Source organism: Typopeltis vanoorti, chromosome 7 (genome assembly GCF_054136105.1).
Source record: "Typopeltis vanoorti isolate ZY-2024b chromosome 7, IOZ_Tvanoo_1.0, whole genome shotgun sequence".
Classification (NCBI taxonomy): domain Eukaryota; kingdom Metazoa; phylum Arthropoda; class Arachnida; order Uropygi; family Thelyphonidae; genus Typopeltis; species Typopeltis vanoorti.
This window is the reverse complement of record NC_143555.1, coordinates 31,666,503-31,685,289: the sequence shown is the minus strand read 5'-3', so window position 1 is coordinate 31,685,289 and position 18,787 is coordinate 31,666,503. Positions and strand designations below refer to the sequence as shown.

The 18,787-nt window shown below is 35.2% G+C and overlaps 1 protein-coding gene across 3 annotated transcripts in view; it reads left to right on the top strand.

Moving 5' to 3' along the window:
• The window catches only part of Cad99C (cadherin 99C), a 184,725-nt gene that overhangs the window by 29,969 nt on the left and 135,969 nt on the right, over positions 1-18,787 (top strand). Inside the window, exon 1 of one of the 3 annotated variants that reach the window (XM_090395779.1) lies at positions 8,990-9,075. The exons of the other annotated variants lie outside the window; for them this stretch is intronic. The gene's annotated coding sequence lies outside the window, so the exon portion shown is untranslated. Of the gene's footprint in view, positions 1-8,989; positions 9,076-18,787 lie in introns of those variants that run through there. 3 annotated transcript variants of the gene reach the window in all.

The window sequence follows — 18,787 nt, the reverse complement described above, 5'->3', positions numbered from 1 at the left end:
TCTTGAAGAAAAGCAAACAGAGCAGAAGATTCGAGTGGTATCGCACAACTCATTGGGCAGGTGAACGAATAAATATCTGACCGACCATTCAGACTATTATCAGGCTCTTTGAAACGTGTGTCTGATTAATAAACCACAGTAAGACACGCTACACCTCGTGAATTCCAAAATGATTTCGATACGGGAATTATATTTAGTTTGGAATCTTCACAGCACAGATTTTCAATTGGACTAACTTCTAGTAAAAATACTTCCATTATGGAAGCAGAACATGCTTGACGAAGGTCTGTGGAACGTGATACATAGGAGTCGGTAGAATCTTTTGTACACTGTTCAAACGAAGTTAGGGAAACACATAAAAGATCCTTTCTGAATTAAGTTGTCAATAAGATTAGAAACTATTGATTCAGCCTGTCCTGTACACTTCACGAAAATAGGTCACGGGACATACAAAAACGTCGAATATTTACGGAGTCCACGTGTCGCGGAGAAACTTTAAGAATACAAAGACTGATCACTTTAAAATGAGATAGGAGAAAGAGGAAAATGTGGCACAAAAGAATCACTACTGCTACACACACACTGTTATTAGTCACGCTGAATGTATTACTGAAATAGCAACAATGGCAGGCATGCAGAATTATACGGAAATCAGGAAACTACACTTTGGATGAAATAGCTGCCGTGTTATACGCGAAGCGGTAAAATGCATTTTAAATCAGTTTGTTTTTGTACTTCTTTCTCTTTAAAAAAAAAAAAAAAAAGAATATATGCCTAACAGATTTTGCGCATTCTTCATTCAAGCAATTAATTGATTTATCTAGATGCATTGTTATTTTAATTTTTAATGGTATTTATATCAATGAGTAGTTGCATATTAATCTATAGCATACTAATAACGTGGATGAGTTAAAGTTAAGTAATCTGGGAACCATGTTAAGAAACCAAATATATACATATACAAGTCACTTTAGGCTTCCAAAAATGCAGGGAAGTGAGTTTCTACCATACGGTTTATTATTTATTGAAATTAATGTATTTTCAATAAAGAAATTTAAAAAATTTCCGGTCTTTTTTTCTGTCTCTATCCTCCTCTATTCTTTTTTCTTTTACAATCAAGACAAGATCTTTAAACGCAAATATCTGGTCATGTTCATCTTAAGCAGGCCTTTACAAACATCCATCGTGCCTAAGGTCGGATTCAAACCCACAACCTGTCGGTGGGAGAGCTGGTATGCTATCCATTCAGCCAATCTGCGTGGCTTATTTGCTATGTCATTGCAAAATTGGCTGTCATAAGGTATAGAAGCTTGTATCACTTGTTGATTATTCTGAAAGAATGCGGAAAAACTTCATTGTGATTTTAAAAGTATCGCAAATATTAAACAAATTACTATTTTGAGTTACTCCCTCACATACAAAAGTAGCAGGCGTTCTCTTTTACAAACTAGTTTTCTTTCTTTTCTTTTTTTTTTTTTTTTATTTATCCTACAAAATAAGCCCACTGGCCATAAGAAGAAACGCATTTAACAGATCTACGATCTGTTAACTGCAGACATTTACGACTGACTTTCATCTTTGGTTAAAAAGGACTAGAAAAGGCTGTTGGGCAACATTCGAATTCTGGCTTTGCCACAAAAGAGATGCGGTGTCAGATGGCCTTGTGATCTCATTTTGCAGTTTTTTACATAAAATATTATATTATATTTTAAATTAAAATTAATTTAAAATATAATATAATATAATATTAATGTGAGTTTTTTAAAAAAAAATTTTTTAAGCTGAGGTTTCCGGAGCTAAGCAAGCATAGTACTTTTATTATTATCATTTTCTTTGTAATTCGAACCGCGAAGAAATTTAATTGTGCTGATCTTTCGGCAAGTATGACATATTATATTGATATGTCTATGAATTCGTCTATTGGGAAACTTGATTTCTTGAGGAGCGAAAGCTTTCTTTTCTTTTTTCTCCATATTGGTCTAGGAAAAAAAGTCTTTGTCTTTTATTTTTTTAACCATCTCGCTCATTTACTTTAATATGGCAAGTTCATGAATCCTCAACGCCAACTGTTAGAATGAATCAGAAGGTTTTGTTAAGAAAGTATCTGCCAAGACGCTCTAATCTTAAATGAAACATAATTAAACATAAATGAAATATTTCGTTGGATCTTCTAGGTTCCATATCAGTTGTAATCTAATTGTACATGCACATCAGTGAATTCATACCAGATTGTTTCTTCTCTTTTTTTCACATTAGTTAGTAATACCTTTAATATTTAAAAACCTTAAATATCGAATGAAGCTTAGTATATCATTGCGTACTGAGCGGCTAATGATGGTTCTCTGAATCTGTAAATTACATCTAACATTTATGTGGTCTTTCAGAAAACATTTACGTATAAGAGAATGGAATCAGATCAAAGCTAGTAGTGATTAAAAGCTATCAGATACCGAATAATTAATCGATAGCCTCTTGATTTATGTATTTAATAATCGTATTTTCATAACATCCAGGTGTATTTCATAAGCCGAAGAAAAAGTTTGAGTTTTCTTGTTTCGTGTATCATTCTTGTTAATACGAATTTATATAATTAATTTTAAAACTTGTCAAATTTCATTCCTGTATATGATGAGATTGAAACAAACACTAAAATGTCTCAACAAATTTTTGAAAGGATTCAAAATTTTTTTTCTGAAAAATTTTCAGACGAGTCGTTTGTGCGTTTTGTGATAACTTTATTGTGTAATCACTTCTGGCATTTGAACTGAATGCAAATTTTGGCTTATGTGCCGCATACGTATAATTTTTATTCTGAGGAAAGTTTTAGATTTCTGAGTTATAGGTCTGATATCATCGTCTCTCTCTCTCTGCCACGATTATGGCTGATCGGCTTCATTACGCAGAGAGGCGAGTCTGAGAGATGTAATCTTCTCCATAGAAGGTTTATACCTTTACGATCACCAGACCAAATAACGTATGGTTCATCGATTTTTGGCATATTTGAACTTTTGTTACCAATTACTGAAGTAATAGCTGATAGTAATGTGGAGGTAATAAAGAGCTGATCAACATTTTAAAACAGGCTATGAGGGGTAAAATGCTAATGGAAAATAGCAACCGGATCAAACCAGAAAAAAAAAAAAAGAAAAAAAGCAACGATTCAGATATTGGATAAGAATCAAATACTACTGTGCGGTTACTGCTGTAGAAAGATTGAAATAAATAAAGAAAAAATACACAAGACTATAAAGGCATTGAACAAATTAAGAAGAATAATGCGGATGGAGCAGTGACAAGATTTCATAAACGAGGAATAAAACTGCACACACAAACATTTATAATAAAATGGAAGAAATTTGGGAAACTGGGGAAATGCTAAATAAAGACATACTACTTATAAAAAAGCGGGAAAAAAGGAAACAAAATATTATAAAGGGATTTCATTAGCATTTATATTATAAAGATAATGCCTGTAACATGATCATTAAAAGAAGTGGCCGTTAGGATTAACGCGGATTTAAAATGTAGATGGACATTTGTTGAATAAAAGTTAGCGAACAAGTTGATAGCTCCATACAAACTATAAATTTGTTAGCAAACAAATTGATAGATTCAATTTATATTCCCCTTTGGGCGTCACTAAAGAGTGACATCCAAGAAGGGATATGAATTGAATTACAATAAAGGAAATGACTGGAGACCATCATGAAAAAGAAAAGATATGTTTCATGGGTAGTGGAGTTCTTGTATAGTAGCGTCATTCATCATTGCACCAGTTTTACTAGAACTGTTTTTGATGTTGTGTAATTTCGATATATACTTTTATTTTGCCTAATTTTGACACTAAAGCAATCCATTTGAAATTAAAGCTGAAATGAATGGACACAGTTCATTAAATAATATGAATACCGAATTTCATTAAATTTCGTACAGCAGAGAGAAATTATTACATTATTTTGAAATCATTAGTTTCATTTGAATCTAGATCCCGATTCAGATCAACTGAACTGACTGGACACACACATATATTAGTAGACACCCTAAATTCAATTTTTTTTTTTTTTTTACATTCTATCCCATCAAAGCGAGCTTGTTGTTTTATATACTTTATTCGAATTTTTTTGATAAAATTTGTCCCTGCAAATGGTCTGATTAAAACAACAGATGAGACGCCCAGAGAGTTGTTTATAAGGATGCTGAATACTGAATTTCAATTAAATTTATCGATCCAGATTCAAGGATTAACATGCATTGGCAGAGAACTTTTATATTTCAGCATTCAGCAAAATGAGTAAACACCTGTTAGATTTGTTTTATTATCCCTCCTAAAATATGCAAGCTGTTCCTTAGGTACGGATGGATAAAGCGATCTGGAATTAACTTGCTCAACTTCCATCGTCGCATATAAACGTTTTCAGTGGCTGTGCTGATGGGCGTTGGTCCACCCATATTGCTTTTAGTTAGCCATAAATTGTCAAATGGAGAGCGTCGGGGTCGTTTTCTTGTACAGAAATTTAGTCAATTACCGGAAATAAAAATAATAAAAATACATAAGTGAATGGATATGAGTGAAGAACAAATAGAGAATCAACAATTGAAAATTATAACTGACGAAAGCTGTAATTCATTTTAAAATTTGAACTTATTTAATTAAGGAAAATATTTTTATATGCTTAGACGTTCCAGCTCTGAACTCTTCGAGAGTAAAACATGCATTAAAAGGTTTATTTTGTTTATTTAATTAATTATATTTAATATATTAAGTTAACCTGTGATTACGAAATTGATGTTGAATGTTACAAGTTGCCACGGTATATGATTACTTTATCAATCACAGCATATTACCTGTTTTGTGGGAAAAGAATGCAAGTCATAATTTTCAGCAGCAAAGCATAAATTTTAACTGCAATTCGCACTCCTTGGAAAATGAAGCTTACTGCATATTTGTATAAATAACTTTATTAATAGAGTTCATTAGTAAACTGAAATAATAACCAATAAGTATCAGGTGAACGATTTTATTATCATTAAATTCTTAAATGCCTTCCAATTATAAGGAGTGTCTTTCCTAATTTTGCATTTAATGGATAGTCATGCTATTCAGGTGTGTTTCAGAATCCTGAATTAACAGTTATGTGCGATAGTTTCTTTTTAGATTCAAAAATAAAGAAAACATAAACTCAAGAAAAACTGTGGTTTTGTAGAATAAGGCCGATGACAAATTTATCAATACAATGACAGCATTTTATTTCAAATCTTGTCCAAGGGTTAGAGTGGATATGATTAAAACTAGATGGTGGCTTTTAATTCTGTTTTAAATGCCTAGCTGCATCCTCAGAACACCTGATATTTCCATGAAATAAAGCAATTTCAGAGCTTTTTTAGTGATCCGTGTCAGTAGGTTAGGGTTAATTAACTGTAAGGTAATTTATCTGAGTTAACTGCCCGTATTTTAGCATAAGTGTGTCGACGTCGCCTCCAGGACTTGGACATAACTCAGTAATATGCCAAATGAGGTTACGAATTGCTCTCGGGGTTACAACAGAATTACGATATTATGAACTGAGTAACTAACATGATAAAAACGTAACCATGATTGCTACAAGAAAGATTATTGGGCTGTATTTAAATATATCTCAATTCCTGTTTGGTATTCGAATATCTGCACTAAGTCTACTATGACCTTTCTTGCTCTTCATTCAAAACCTAAGTGCGACATTTCAGTTAATTAATAATTAATTTTTTTTTCAGTTCTTCACTAAAGACCGTTGTCTTCCCTGCAAACCTAAAGGAAAATTATCAACGGAAGATTTTAGGAGTTTGCTTTATGGATATTCAAAATAGCAGTTTTTATCTATTTGGGGTTATTGGCATTTTATTAAACTGATTTCTCCAATTATTCCCGCCAATGAAATTCCATGTTAAAGAACTTTTAACAGGAAACATTTTGTCGTTTCTTCCGCTCTTTCAGATTTATCCTTCTCGATGCCGTTGAAGCGTAGAAAAGATGGGAAAATATTTTATAAGACTGGGAATAGATCAGCTTGTATCCTTTCTGTCCCGCTAGGCATCGGCCACATCAGCAAATTGAAACCATTCACTCCTTCCCCTGTGTGCACACCGTTAGGTTTCCTACCGTCTTCGGTATCTTCCCATGGAGCGCATACATTGGAGGTCAGGCTCTGCGAACGGAGGAGGTCGTTGTCCTGTTTGGCGTTCAGCTTTCCTTCCGTGAGAGAACCTTGCTCTTCCCTGCAGTAGACCCAAGAAAGCGTAATGTGCGGTAAGAGCCCCCTCGGGGATCGAGGAGTAACGCGGCGCGGGATTCGACCTGCGGCATTGTTTTTTAACGGTCATGTAGACCTGCGGGCAGGACCACTGTGTGTGGTGTAGTTAGCAGGTCATAGAGACGCAACGTACCTTACTGATCTTGTTTGGGATGCACGTTGCTTTCTTGTTGTCGTGATCCTGTGAGAAGAATTTTTACTTGTAAGTTTTTGTTTCATTCAAGCGTGTTGTGAAAAACAGAGCTACAATAAACTAATTTCTAAGAGTTGAATTTTCTTTATTGTAAAATAATTAACTAAGATGCATTTTGGGTTAAAATATCAAGTTAAATCTTGCCGAATAATTCCCCCCTTTATTTCGTGGGATTAGCTTTTTAAGGCACTATGAGGAAGTGGGGGAGGAAGATCTCTAACTGGCTAGATTTTAAAATTAGATATTTCAAATACTACTGTTTATTTTCATGCTTTATATATATACAGGGTGTTCGGGATAAATTTGACAGTTTCGTAAGGAAAAAGAAAATCTTCTTTGTATCTATTAAATTTAATGAATTGACAAAAAAACATTACAGGCAGAGTTAATTACAATACTATCAACAAGATTTACTCAAAATAACCACCATTAGCATCGATCACAGCTTCAATTCTGCTTCGGAACCTCGAACAAGCTGATGCTACAGTCTCCCTGGGAAGGGCCGCAAAAACTGTTTTAATTTTATCCATTAACTGGGCTTTTGTATTACTGGAAGTGCGATTGGTGTCTTTTTCAACTGCGCCCCATACAAAATAATCCATGGGGTTAAGGTCTGGGGAGTTTGGAGGCCAAACATTTGGACTGGTGAAGTCGTAGAAATTTTCAGACAACCATTTTTGACTTTTCCCAGAGGTGTGGCAAGGGGCCGAATCCTGCTGCCATACATACGGCCTACCATTGGCTACCCTTGTTATCCAGGGCTTGACTACAGTTAGCAACTCCACGAACAAAGCCCGAATTCCAATGCCAGGGTTCTTCAACACCTGTTCCTGCAGATTTGCGAGGAATTCTGCTGTACGAACGCAATCAGATCGTCTGCTAGGGATCTTTCTTCTTGCTACATCCTCGTAGTCACCATTGCAAGTCTCTAGTTCATGCCTGATTGTTTTTACTGTATTCAGGGAGCATTGGGCAGCAGTCGTAATATCCTTATTTTGATGGCGGGCACGAATCATCATGATACAAGTTATTCTCTTCCATGATTCAGGTGGGTTCCAGCTATCCATCCTTTCTGACATCTTGTATCTGAATGAAGAAGGGTCCAAACTTTTAAATGAAGAGAAGTGTGTGTTAATACATGTAACTTACGGAAAAATATAATTAATTATAAATATGTCAAATTTATCCCGAACACCCTGTATATATAAAGGATGTCTTTTCATATAAATTTCATAGTACGCGTACTGTCAATTGTCCACCGTATCACTCGGTTCAGATTATTTTTATTTTACAGAAATGCAGCGCATCCTTTCAAATGTTTCATCAAATCTCTTCAAATGTGTGCAGACGTTTCGTGGTTCAAAGCAGCCCAACTTATTTAAAACCTTATCACTCCTGATATTCTTATTCTTTATGTCCTCTAGGACTAAGTACGTTATTTCACTATCTTTGATTCATGAAGAGTTCAGTTAGCTTTATGCGTTACACCTATTAGATTTGCAATCCATCCGTCCGCATATTATTTCTCGGCTTAGTCTGAATGGATTTTATTGAAATTAACGCATTGAATTGAAACTGAGAACTTAATACTCAAGTATTAAGTATCTGGATTCAATCTGATCATTTCAGTGGCAGTATGAGATTTAATATCGCTACTAAGTTTTGTAATCTTAATTTCGGTAATAATCGGGACCATTATTAATGGCAAAATAATGATAGTCTCAGTTCCATACTCGTTATTTCCTAATTACCCTCAATATAAACATGTAATAGAGAAAAAGTGAATTCTCTTGCATGCGCTGAAAATACCCATTTCATATGGGATAGATGTAAAGGACGTTGCAATTCGGATTCAAAATGTTGGCAATTCGGTAGAAAACTTAATTATTATTCTGTGGTTAAAACGGCAATATATCCGTGATAACAATAACGCCTCCCAAATATCTGCGATTTTCAATTACAGTATATGTGTCTAATGATATGCAAAGGTAAAAGTATTTTCCCTTCGGTTGAAAATACCTGATTTTTGAGGGCTATCTAAGACCTGAGGAATCTTTAATTGGAGGTGACATAATTGTCTCATGTGGAGGTGGTGAAGTCTTTTTTTTTTTTTATCCCACAAAACAGAAAAGCAGGAGAATATACAATTAACAGACACAATATACTACTTTTGTATTCTTGGTCGCTTCAGAAGTTATTCCAGTCTTTCATTAAATACTTAAAGCTGGATCGAAATACCAAGTATTTATGGGTTTGAACGCATCCATTTTGAATACACAGCCAGAAAGAGTAGCTTTTTGCTGCATATTGTTAACAGACCCAAATAGTACCGCTTGTAAATCGTGGATTCATTTCTGCTTTGCGCGCTTGAGAACGTGATCTTTTAACAATACTCGGAACGTGCATGCGAAGACAGGGAAATAAATCACGTGGTTAGTACGGGAAGGTCATTTCCAACAGAACTCGAGAACTTTCAGAAGGGGACTCTGTCCTTTGTGAGTATAAACGAGTTTCGGTACCCATGGAAACAAGAAATGTTTATAAGCAGTGATGTAAAATCGTAGGTGTTTCGAAATTTTAATGGTCTGCAACACTGTAAGTAGACATTATTTTATCGTTATAGTAGGTTAACCTAATTAAAAGATATTTTTTAGACATTTAAAGCTAGTTTTTCGCCCTTAACTGACACCATGCATTACGATCAGCAAGGGGTATTTCAGCCTAAGTCTAAACTTAGAATATAAACCCAAGTTGATCTGCCTATACTGCATGTCAAAATGACATGAGAAAATATCAAATGCTATTATTTCTCAACTGAAAAAAAAGTAATAACGCGAAGATATTAACACCTAGTTATGCACTTTACTAGTTATAGACCAGGAGATTAGTATTGCACTTCATGAAAATCAGTTTAGGTTACATATGCAAATTTTTGATTGGAAGTGTTCTATAAATCATTCAGGCAGGAATATTATTTCAGTCGGTTCGCGGAAGTGACATGAACGCATATATCGGTTAGAATGATCTGGGTAGAAATATATGTATAGGGAATCTTGCCACTCTCCAACAAATGTGTCACATATCCCTTCCACATCTGTTAAATATTTTGTTCCAGTTTTCAGTGCGTCGACTACATGAATGTTTATCATATAGTGTGCTTATATACATTTGTGAAGTGTTCCTCCCTGAAACAGAGGTTGCGTGACCTATTCCTTCAAATACTGAAAGTAAGAATCGACAGTTCATTACAAACGCAATTTCAGCTGAATGGTCTGTTGTCATGGGCTAGGTAGTGAAACGCGGTGGGTGTGTGTTGTAGGTACGACCGAAACTTCAAATCTACGATTCGCTCGAACTGCCACCAACTATTCGATGACATCATTAAGGTAATAGAGGCGAAGAGGTTGTGCAATATAAAACCGTAACTTTGTAATACCCTAAAATGCGGGCGGGTGTTAGGTTTAGAACGAGTGTTGTATTGCACTGTTTAAATAATTCCTTGACATATTCTTTGTATATGCAAGAAAATAAAAAAATAGCAAAATCATATCTTCACTAAAAATGTCATGATGTTATTACTATACACTAAACGGGACTCCGGGGCTTCTTTTTTTTTTTTCTTTGCGAAATTAAAACTAATCAGAATATTACTACTACTGCTACTAATATAAAGTTCAGCACTACGTGTTTTTCCCCATGGGGAAGCGTTTCAAAAAATATTATTACCATCATGTAGACATTATATCTGCCTGCTTTCCCGAGTGGTTACAAACCCCTTTTCCAATCAACACGCCACGGTTTGGAATGCCACCGTGGGAATGAACGTTTGTGCGTGTGTGGGAGATGACTTATCGTCCGGTGTGAGACCTCTGCTCCTCTTTTTGGAGTATGAAGTGGCTAGAAAAAATATCATGTTTGTTAGCTAGAGCAGGGTTTCCGAACTATGTAAAAAATATAATAAAAATGACAAACTCCCTGATGTTGTTGTACTATAAGTTTACAATCTTTCATGGGTGGGGAGAGGACACACAAAAACTTTAATCGATCCCATCCCGTTTTAATTACAATTACGTTAATTAGTTCGATATTTTTTCGAATTTAATTCTTAATAAGTAATTTATGAAAATTAAAATATGGCGTCCCCCCTTAATAATTTTTCTGCTTCTTGAATTATTTTGTAAACAAAACAAAGGAACTAATCTCTTCTTAGTGATCAAATCAGAACGGCGTTTAATACATAAATTGAAATTAATATTGCGAATGGTTGATAAATGCATTATTTTAACCGAATGATTGCTTTTGATCATTCTTCGGACCTCCAGCTTTTCATAGGTAATTATTAATAGCCGTGAATGAGTGGATGGTCATGTGGTAGAGAGTATATACGGTTTAATGAATCCAGACGAGGTTATGTACCACGAGCGAGGTGATGTTTTTAATCTGCATTACAACTCTATTTCTTTTGTTAATCTGAAGATACTAATTATGATGCCATCTATCTACCACATATACTTTTTCTGTATATCATACGATTCGCTTTCTGATTTTATATAATCCAATCCATCTGTATCTGATTATTCATTTTGGCCCAATCTCTTTCTTATAATTAATACAATCAATAATCACTACGCGATTCTTGAACATTTTTTTGTTCTTTAAAATATGCAAAATTACTACCATTTAAAACCCGGTGATTATGCTACTATTATTGTACTAAAACATTTAAAATGGGGTGTGTCCTTTTTTATGAATTAACAATTTGCAGCTATTTTATCAAACTTGATTTTCTAGAAACATTAAAATGGAACAAAGGTGTTCATTCACTAATATATTTAAAATTTGAAATATTATTGAAATATTTTTATTTAACAGAACGTTCTGCTTTTCCTTATTTTGAGATCATTAACTTATAGAATGAATACATATTTAATGTCAGATTGATTCTATGTATGCGGCCAGTTATTATTGATTCCACAAACACACAGAAGAAAGTATCGATGATCTTCTTTTGCTTTATCGAAGTGGCATTCATTTTGAAATAAAACTTTTTTATCTCATCAGTTTCTCATGATATTTCTTATTTTTCATGGGTATATACGGAAACGGTTAGAAAAAAAATTCCTTGTTATTGAACATTTATGATGAACTAAAAGAATTTCAACTTAAAGTTACTAATTAAGAAGCACGAAGATATCAACGTTAAAATATACTTTTATTAGTTTCCACCCCCCCCCCCATTAAAAAGTGACTTTTAAGAAACCCAAAATCTGCAGAGGGCACGCGAGCACAAACACACATGCGCAACAGTAGCACCCAAATTTCAAATTTCATACCATGACATGCTATTTATATGATATATATATATATATATATATATATATATGAAAGAATGATCATTAACTCGGTTAACATACATATTTTTATAAAGAATTGAATGACTAGAACCGAGATTTAAGTAAAAAGGTTTTAATATAAAAAGACGACTACTTTCGGCTTAACAGCCTTCATCAGGTGAGATTATAAAAGAAAGAAAAAAGAAAAAAAACACTAAAACACTGAAGCTTAAATAAACTATGAACATCATACAGAGTCTCTATACATAACTGACACTAAATCGTTCCGGTTGTATTTAAAGCTGTTCTTTCGTTAGTTGTATTGTTGGGAAAGTACGTGCTAGTAGCATCTCGTGAACGCCAGTACATGATTACAGCTGAATGACAATCTGGGAGGTTGTAGCCCAAGTTATTATTTAGATGAACAGGATTGAAGATGATTTCTCTAGATTCCACGATTTTTCTCTCTAGTTCATCATTGCAACGGAAGATGCTAGTAGATTTTTCCAGCAGACTTTGTGACTTTGGTTTTCATCATTAGGATTAGCCGAGAAAAGGATATGACTAGATAATGCACTGGCTCGCTGTCTCTTGTAAGTAATGTCCTGCGTTCTTCCATACGCAATTCGACAGATTTACTATTCAATACGCAGAAAACGTCTACGTATTGAATCAATCTTTATTATCAATAACGCAAAACCACCTGCAGATAACATTACTTCATCAGAACGCAAAGCTATTAAAAGTTTAAAAAACAACAGATATATAATAATCCTTCCTGCGGATATAGGCAATGCAACAGTCATCCTCAACTCTGAAGATTACCAGAATAAAATGCTTGAATTACTACATAATGATACCTACTCAATATTCGAGAGAGATCCAACTCGTGAACTTCAAAATCGTACAAACAACTTATTAAAAACAACAACTGATTTATCCCGAAACGTTCGCTTATCTCTACGCTCTCTCCATCCGTTAATTCCTCGCATATATGGTGTTCTTAAAATCCATAAAGAGAACACTCCATTACGTCCAATTGTAGAAGGTATCAATTCTCCGTCGTACAACCTTTCAAAATATCTTGCCAAATACCTAAAAGGTTTTTCAGGCAAGTCATCATCCTTTATCAAGAACACTACAGAATTTGTTACATACATCAAGGATATTACAGTTAATGAAGATGACATCATGGCTAGCTTGGACATAACTTTTTTGTTCACTAATGTCCCAACAGAACATTACTTAAGGACAAGTTATCCAAAAAAATGTTAGCCTTCCTTACACATTGCATCAGGTCCAGTTACTTCAAATTTCAAGATAATATATACAAACAAAATCATGGACTGGCTATGGGTAATCCTTTATCTCCTGTACTCGCAAATATTTACTTAGAGGATTTTGAAACCAAAGTTATCTTTTCCTTTATTTTAACACCTAAAGTTTGGAAACGCTATGTAGATGATGTCTTTATTATTTGGAGCCATGGACATGATTCCCTTATGGTTTTCCTCGAACATCTCAATAGCTGACATCAAAGTATTAAGTTTACTACCGAGCTTGAAACGGATAATTCCTTGCCTTTTCTTGATGTCAATCTGACTCGCTCTTCTGGTAAACTCAAAATATCGATATATAGAAAGTCCACACATACCAACAGATATCTGCATAGTCAGTCCCATCACTTCCCTCCTCATAAACTTGGAATAATTTCCACCTTGGGACATAGACCCCGTTCTCTTCTGGATGACCCAAATGAACTTTTTACAGAAATAAACCATCTGAAAACTTCTTTCGAAGTTAATGGATATTCCAGAGAATCATTGACAAATTCCTTCTTAATCCTCCTAGACATCACTCAGAAGAAACAAATAGATTCAAAGGCAATATATCTGTTCCTTACATAAGTACAGTTTCACATAAATTAGCAAAAGTTCTAAGAAAATACAATATCAGAACCTTATTCACTCCACCTTTCAAAGATCCGTTTCTTAATAAGCCACCCGAAACCTTGTCATCATCAACTCAAATACCATGGTGTATATAAAATATTGTGATTGTGATATTCCTTATTTTGGACAGACAGACAAAGTCTGCTGGGAAAAATCTACTAACATCTTCCGTTGCAATGATGAACTAGAGAGAAAAATCGTGGAATCTAGAGAAATCATCCTCAATCCTGTTCATCTAAATAATAACTTGAGCTACAACCTCCCAGATAGTCATTCAGCTGTAATCATGTACTGGCGTTCACGTGATGTCGCAAGCACGCACTCTCCCAACAATGCAACAAACGAAAGAACAGCTTTAAATACAACTACAACGTTTCAATGCTAATTATGTAAAGAGACTGTCTGTTCTTCATAGTCTTTTAACCCTCAATGTTTAGTGTTTTTTCTACTTTTATGTCACCTGAAGAAGGCTGTTACAGGGCAAAACTAGTAGTGTTTTTATATTAAAACCTTTTTACTTAAATCTCGGTTCTAGTCATTCAATTCTTCATAAAAGTATGTATGTTAACCGAGTTAATGATCATTCTGTCATATATATATTCAGTCTTCTGGGATAGATCCGAAAACATCTTTCGTTGCCATGATTAATCGTGAACATTTAAATAATTTGAGCTACAACATCCGTGATAGCCACTCTGTTGCTGTTCAGTACTGGCGTTCACGAGAGTCTGCAAGCACGCACAGAACAAACAATGCCACGTTTGAAAGAACAACTTAATTGTAAATACAACGTTTTTTCTTGTCAATTATGTACTGCAATTTTCCTGTGCTTCTCAGTTTTAAACTTCAGTGTTTTTATTGCTGTTTCCTATTTTTAGAAGACACCTGAAGAAGGCTGTCAAAAGCCGAAACTAGTAGTGTTTTATATCATTAAAGCCTTACAATTATTCTCGGTTTTAGTCATTAAATCTCTTATATATATATATATATATATATATATATATATATATAAGGATACCAAGTAATTTTATAAACTTGGTTTTTTTTTACTCCTTCTCCCAAGTAAGCAAAACAGTTAAGTTTGCCCCTAAACGTAGTTAGTCTAAAAGGTAGTGCAACACCAGGGCAACTCGTTGTAAAGGTGGGTAAAGAGCTGATCACTATTCTTAGTATTTCCCATAATGTAAAACACATCTCACTAGAAGATGTATACTGTTATACATTATGGGTAGGGGGGGTCATTACCCAGACCGGTTTCAACCTTATGTTATAGGCTCTAAAAATAAGACGATCTCGAAAGATCGCCCAACTCATCGTTGTTCCACTCGATGACAGGCTTACCCCTTCACCGAGAACTTCTCAGCATTGGCTCTACCCAGTGGCAGGCTCACCCCACCACCAAGCAGAGCCATAATGTCAGCGGTGACCCCACTCAGAAACAGGCAAAAACCTACCTCCAAGCGGAGCCTCTCAAAGCCAGATCTGCCTCGCACAGGTTTCCACTCTCATTGGGGCTTGTTTTAAGTAATGCCGACTCTAAAAATTAGGACGCTCTCTAGACCACTCCATAGTGGCCGAACGACCGTCCAACTCAGCGTTAGCTCCACTCGGTGATGGGGCACCCCCCCCCCCACCACCGAGCAGAACCACACATATTTCAGGGAAAAGCATCCACCAACAAAGCTCTTCACCGGGCTGTACCGGAGGACACCTTCCCGGAGACTCAAAATATGCACTCCCAGGAAAACTTCCCAAAATCTAAGCCCCCCCCCCCCCTCACCGGGAGCGAAATTCCAGAAGAAACCTGAGAGAGCAAAACTCTCGAAACTCCGTGTCCATTTAGTCGCCTCTTACGACACACATGGGCTTGCGGTGGGGCTATTCTTATCCCGGCGAGTAGGTAGACCCTGAAATACCAAGTTTTTTGTAATACAGAGCCTTATCAACTTTACCTATACAAGTTGTTACAAAGTGCTTTTACTTTGAATAAGAAACTCTTGATGAGATAAAGATATGAAAATTTTTTTACCTTGGGGATAATATATATTAAGGATACCAAGTAATTTTATGAACTTGGTTTTTTTAAATAAATATGTTTTTTTTTTTCATATCTTTATCTCATCCAGAGTTTCTTATTCAAAGTAAAAGCACCTTGTTGCAACTTGTATAGGTAAAGTTGATAAAGTCTGTATTACTAAAAACCTTGGTATTTAAGGATCTAGCTACTCACTGAGGAGACCTCAAAAAAGGTTGAAATCAGTCTGGGTAGTGACCCCCCCCCCATAATGTATAACAGTATACATCTTCTAGTGAGATGTGTTTTACATTATGAGAAATACTAAGAATAGTGATCAGAGCTTTACCACTTTTACAACGAGTTGCCCTGGTGTTGCACTACCTTTTTAGACTTGAACTACGTTCAGGCGCAAACTTAACTATTTTGTTTACTTGAGAGAAGTAGTAAAAAAACCAAGTTTATAAAATTACTTGGTATCCTTAATCTATATTATCCCCAAGGTAAAAAAAAAATTCATATATATATATATATATATATATATATATATATATATATATATATATATATCATCATTAGCAGCCATTGTTGATCCACTGCTGGATGAAGGCCTTTCCAAGATTACTTTAAAACTGTCTGTCTGTCACTTCTGCAAATCTGACGATATCATCAATCCACTGTGATTTAGGTCGGTGTCGTGGTCGTTTTTCTTCTCGTGGAATCCAATCCAATCCAGTACTTCTTTTGTCCGTCTTTGATCTTGTCTTCGAGCAATATGAACAGCCCCTTGTCACTTCAGATGTTTCACTCTTCCTATGATGTCAGAGACTTTAGTTTGATTTCTTATCCACGTATTCCTTTTGTGATCCAATCTCGTGATACCAAGCATACTAAATTGTGTTGTTCTTAATTTTTGAATTTCGTTTGCATTCAGTGTCCATGATTCACAGCCATATGTCAGTATAGAAAGAATATACACTGGTTAAAGAATTTTCTCTTCAGGCATAATGGTAGTTGGCTTTTGAATATTGAATGTAATTTTCCAAATGCTTTTCACCCAAGTATCGTGCGCCTTTTAATTTCATCCATGATATTTTGTTCCATTGATATCTGTTATCCTAAGTATATGTAATGATCTACTTGTTTAATTTCCTCATTATTGATTTTTATTATTTCTGGCTGGACATAGCTATTGAATATAACTTGGGTCTTCTTTAGGTTCATCTTTAGGCCAGCTGTTTCGCTAGCAATTTGGAGTGCATGGATATGATCTGTAATTCATGCACAGTTGGAGTAAAGATAACTATGTCATCTGCAAAGCGTAAATGGCTTAAATATCTTCCATTTATCTTCAGACCTTTCCCTTCCCAATCAAGAAGTTTGAATATTTCTTCTAGGCACGCTGTGAATAATTTTGGAGATATTGTGTCACCCTGTCTTATACATCTCTGTATTCTCACAGTAGCGATGTTTCCATCGAAACGAATTACTGCTGTGGCATTGGTGTATGCTCTTTTGATGGTCCTGATGTATGGCTCACCCACTTGTTGATTTCGTAATGCTTTAAGTATTGCACACGTTTTAAGTAAATCAAAGGCTTTCTCATAGTCAATAACACCAAGACATAGTGGTAATTGATATTCATTACACCGTTCAATAATCTGCTGTACAACTTGAATATGGTCCATTGTACTAAAGCCCCTTCGAAAGCCTGCCTGTTCTTTTGGTTGTGCTAGGTCTAGAGTCGCACAAAGCCTATGAGCTAAGACTTTTGTAAACACTTTGTAAACCACTGATAGTAGACTGATAGGTCCGTAGTTCGTCAAGTAATCTATCTCACAATTTTTATATATCAGAATTAGGGTAGCCTTCTTCCATGTTGTTGGTACATCATTTTTCTTCAGGCATAGAGTAAATAGTTTTGCTAAGAGTTTGTAAATTATTTCTCCACCTGTTTTTAGAAGTTCAGCTATTAACTCCATCCTCACCTACAGCTTTCCCATTTTGCAAGCTTTGGATGCTATACATAACTTCTTCTGGTAGAATCGTAGTTATCTTCTTCTCCATTTCATTCATCATACTGATATAATACTGAGTAAAATTCTTCAGCTCTTTTTGCTATAGCACATTTATTTCTGGTGATGGTCCCGTCTTGTACTTTGACTGCAACCATCTGTTTGTTGATGTTCATCAATTGCTGTTTGGCTTTTCTGAGACTACGGTTGTTTTCAATTGTTGTATGAATTTACAATTGAATTTTCTTATTTCTTCTGCGATACGTTTTCTGATCGTTTTGCACAGTTCGGTGTAATCAATTTTTTTTTATTTTAATTGATTATTTCATTTCTCTTCGTTTCTTCATAAGCTGTTTTGTTTCTTCGGAGATTTTCTTGTTTCTGTTCTGTGGTACCAGCTATTTCAAGTAAGCATTGTAAAAGGTTTTGGGTAATAATGTCATTACTTTCTGATAGATCAGCATTGTCATCTATAATGTTTCTGCTTTGATCTCCGAAACATTTTTCTTCTCTCTCTCTCTCTTGGACATCTTACGTGCCATGCAAATTACGGATTCTGATTTTTATACTATTACAAGAAAAACTCGGGGGTTCACACACACACAATGTTGACAAAAGCATTTGGACACCTGACTTGCCATGCAGATATTCAAAGAGTGTCTGCATAAGTCTAGTAAAAGGTGGAATGTGTTGCATGTTTTGCACTGTACTCGATGTCAATATGCCACGGTCAGCCGAACTGACAGACTTCCAAAGTGTGAGTATAGTTGGGTGTCACATCAATGGTCGTTCTGTCCATGACATTGCTACCGGTCTCAGTATACCGAAATCCAACGTTGCGTATGTCATTCTTAGATGGAAAGTTGATGGTGCTACCAGCAGGAAAACGCCATGGGAGGCCACCGACACTCGCTGACCGAGATGAACGAGCTCTGTCTCGGAATGTTCAGCATCCTGCACATCATCTGCGGCAGATCTCGAAGTCAGCCTGAA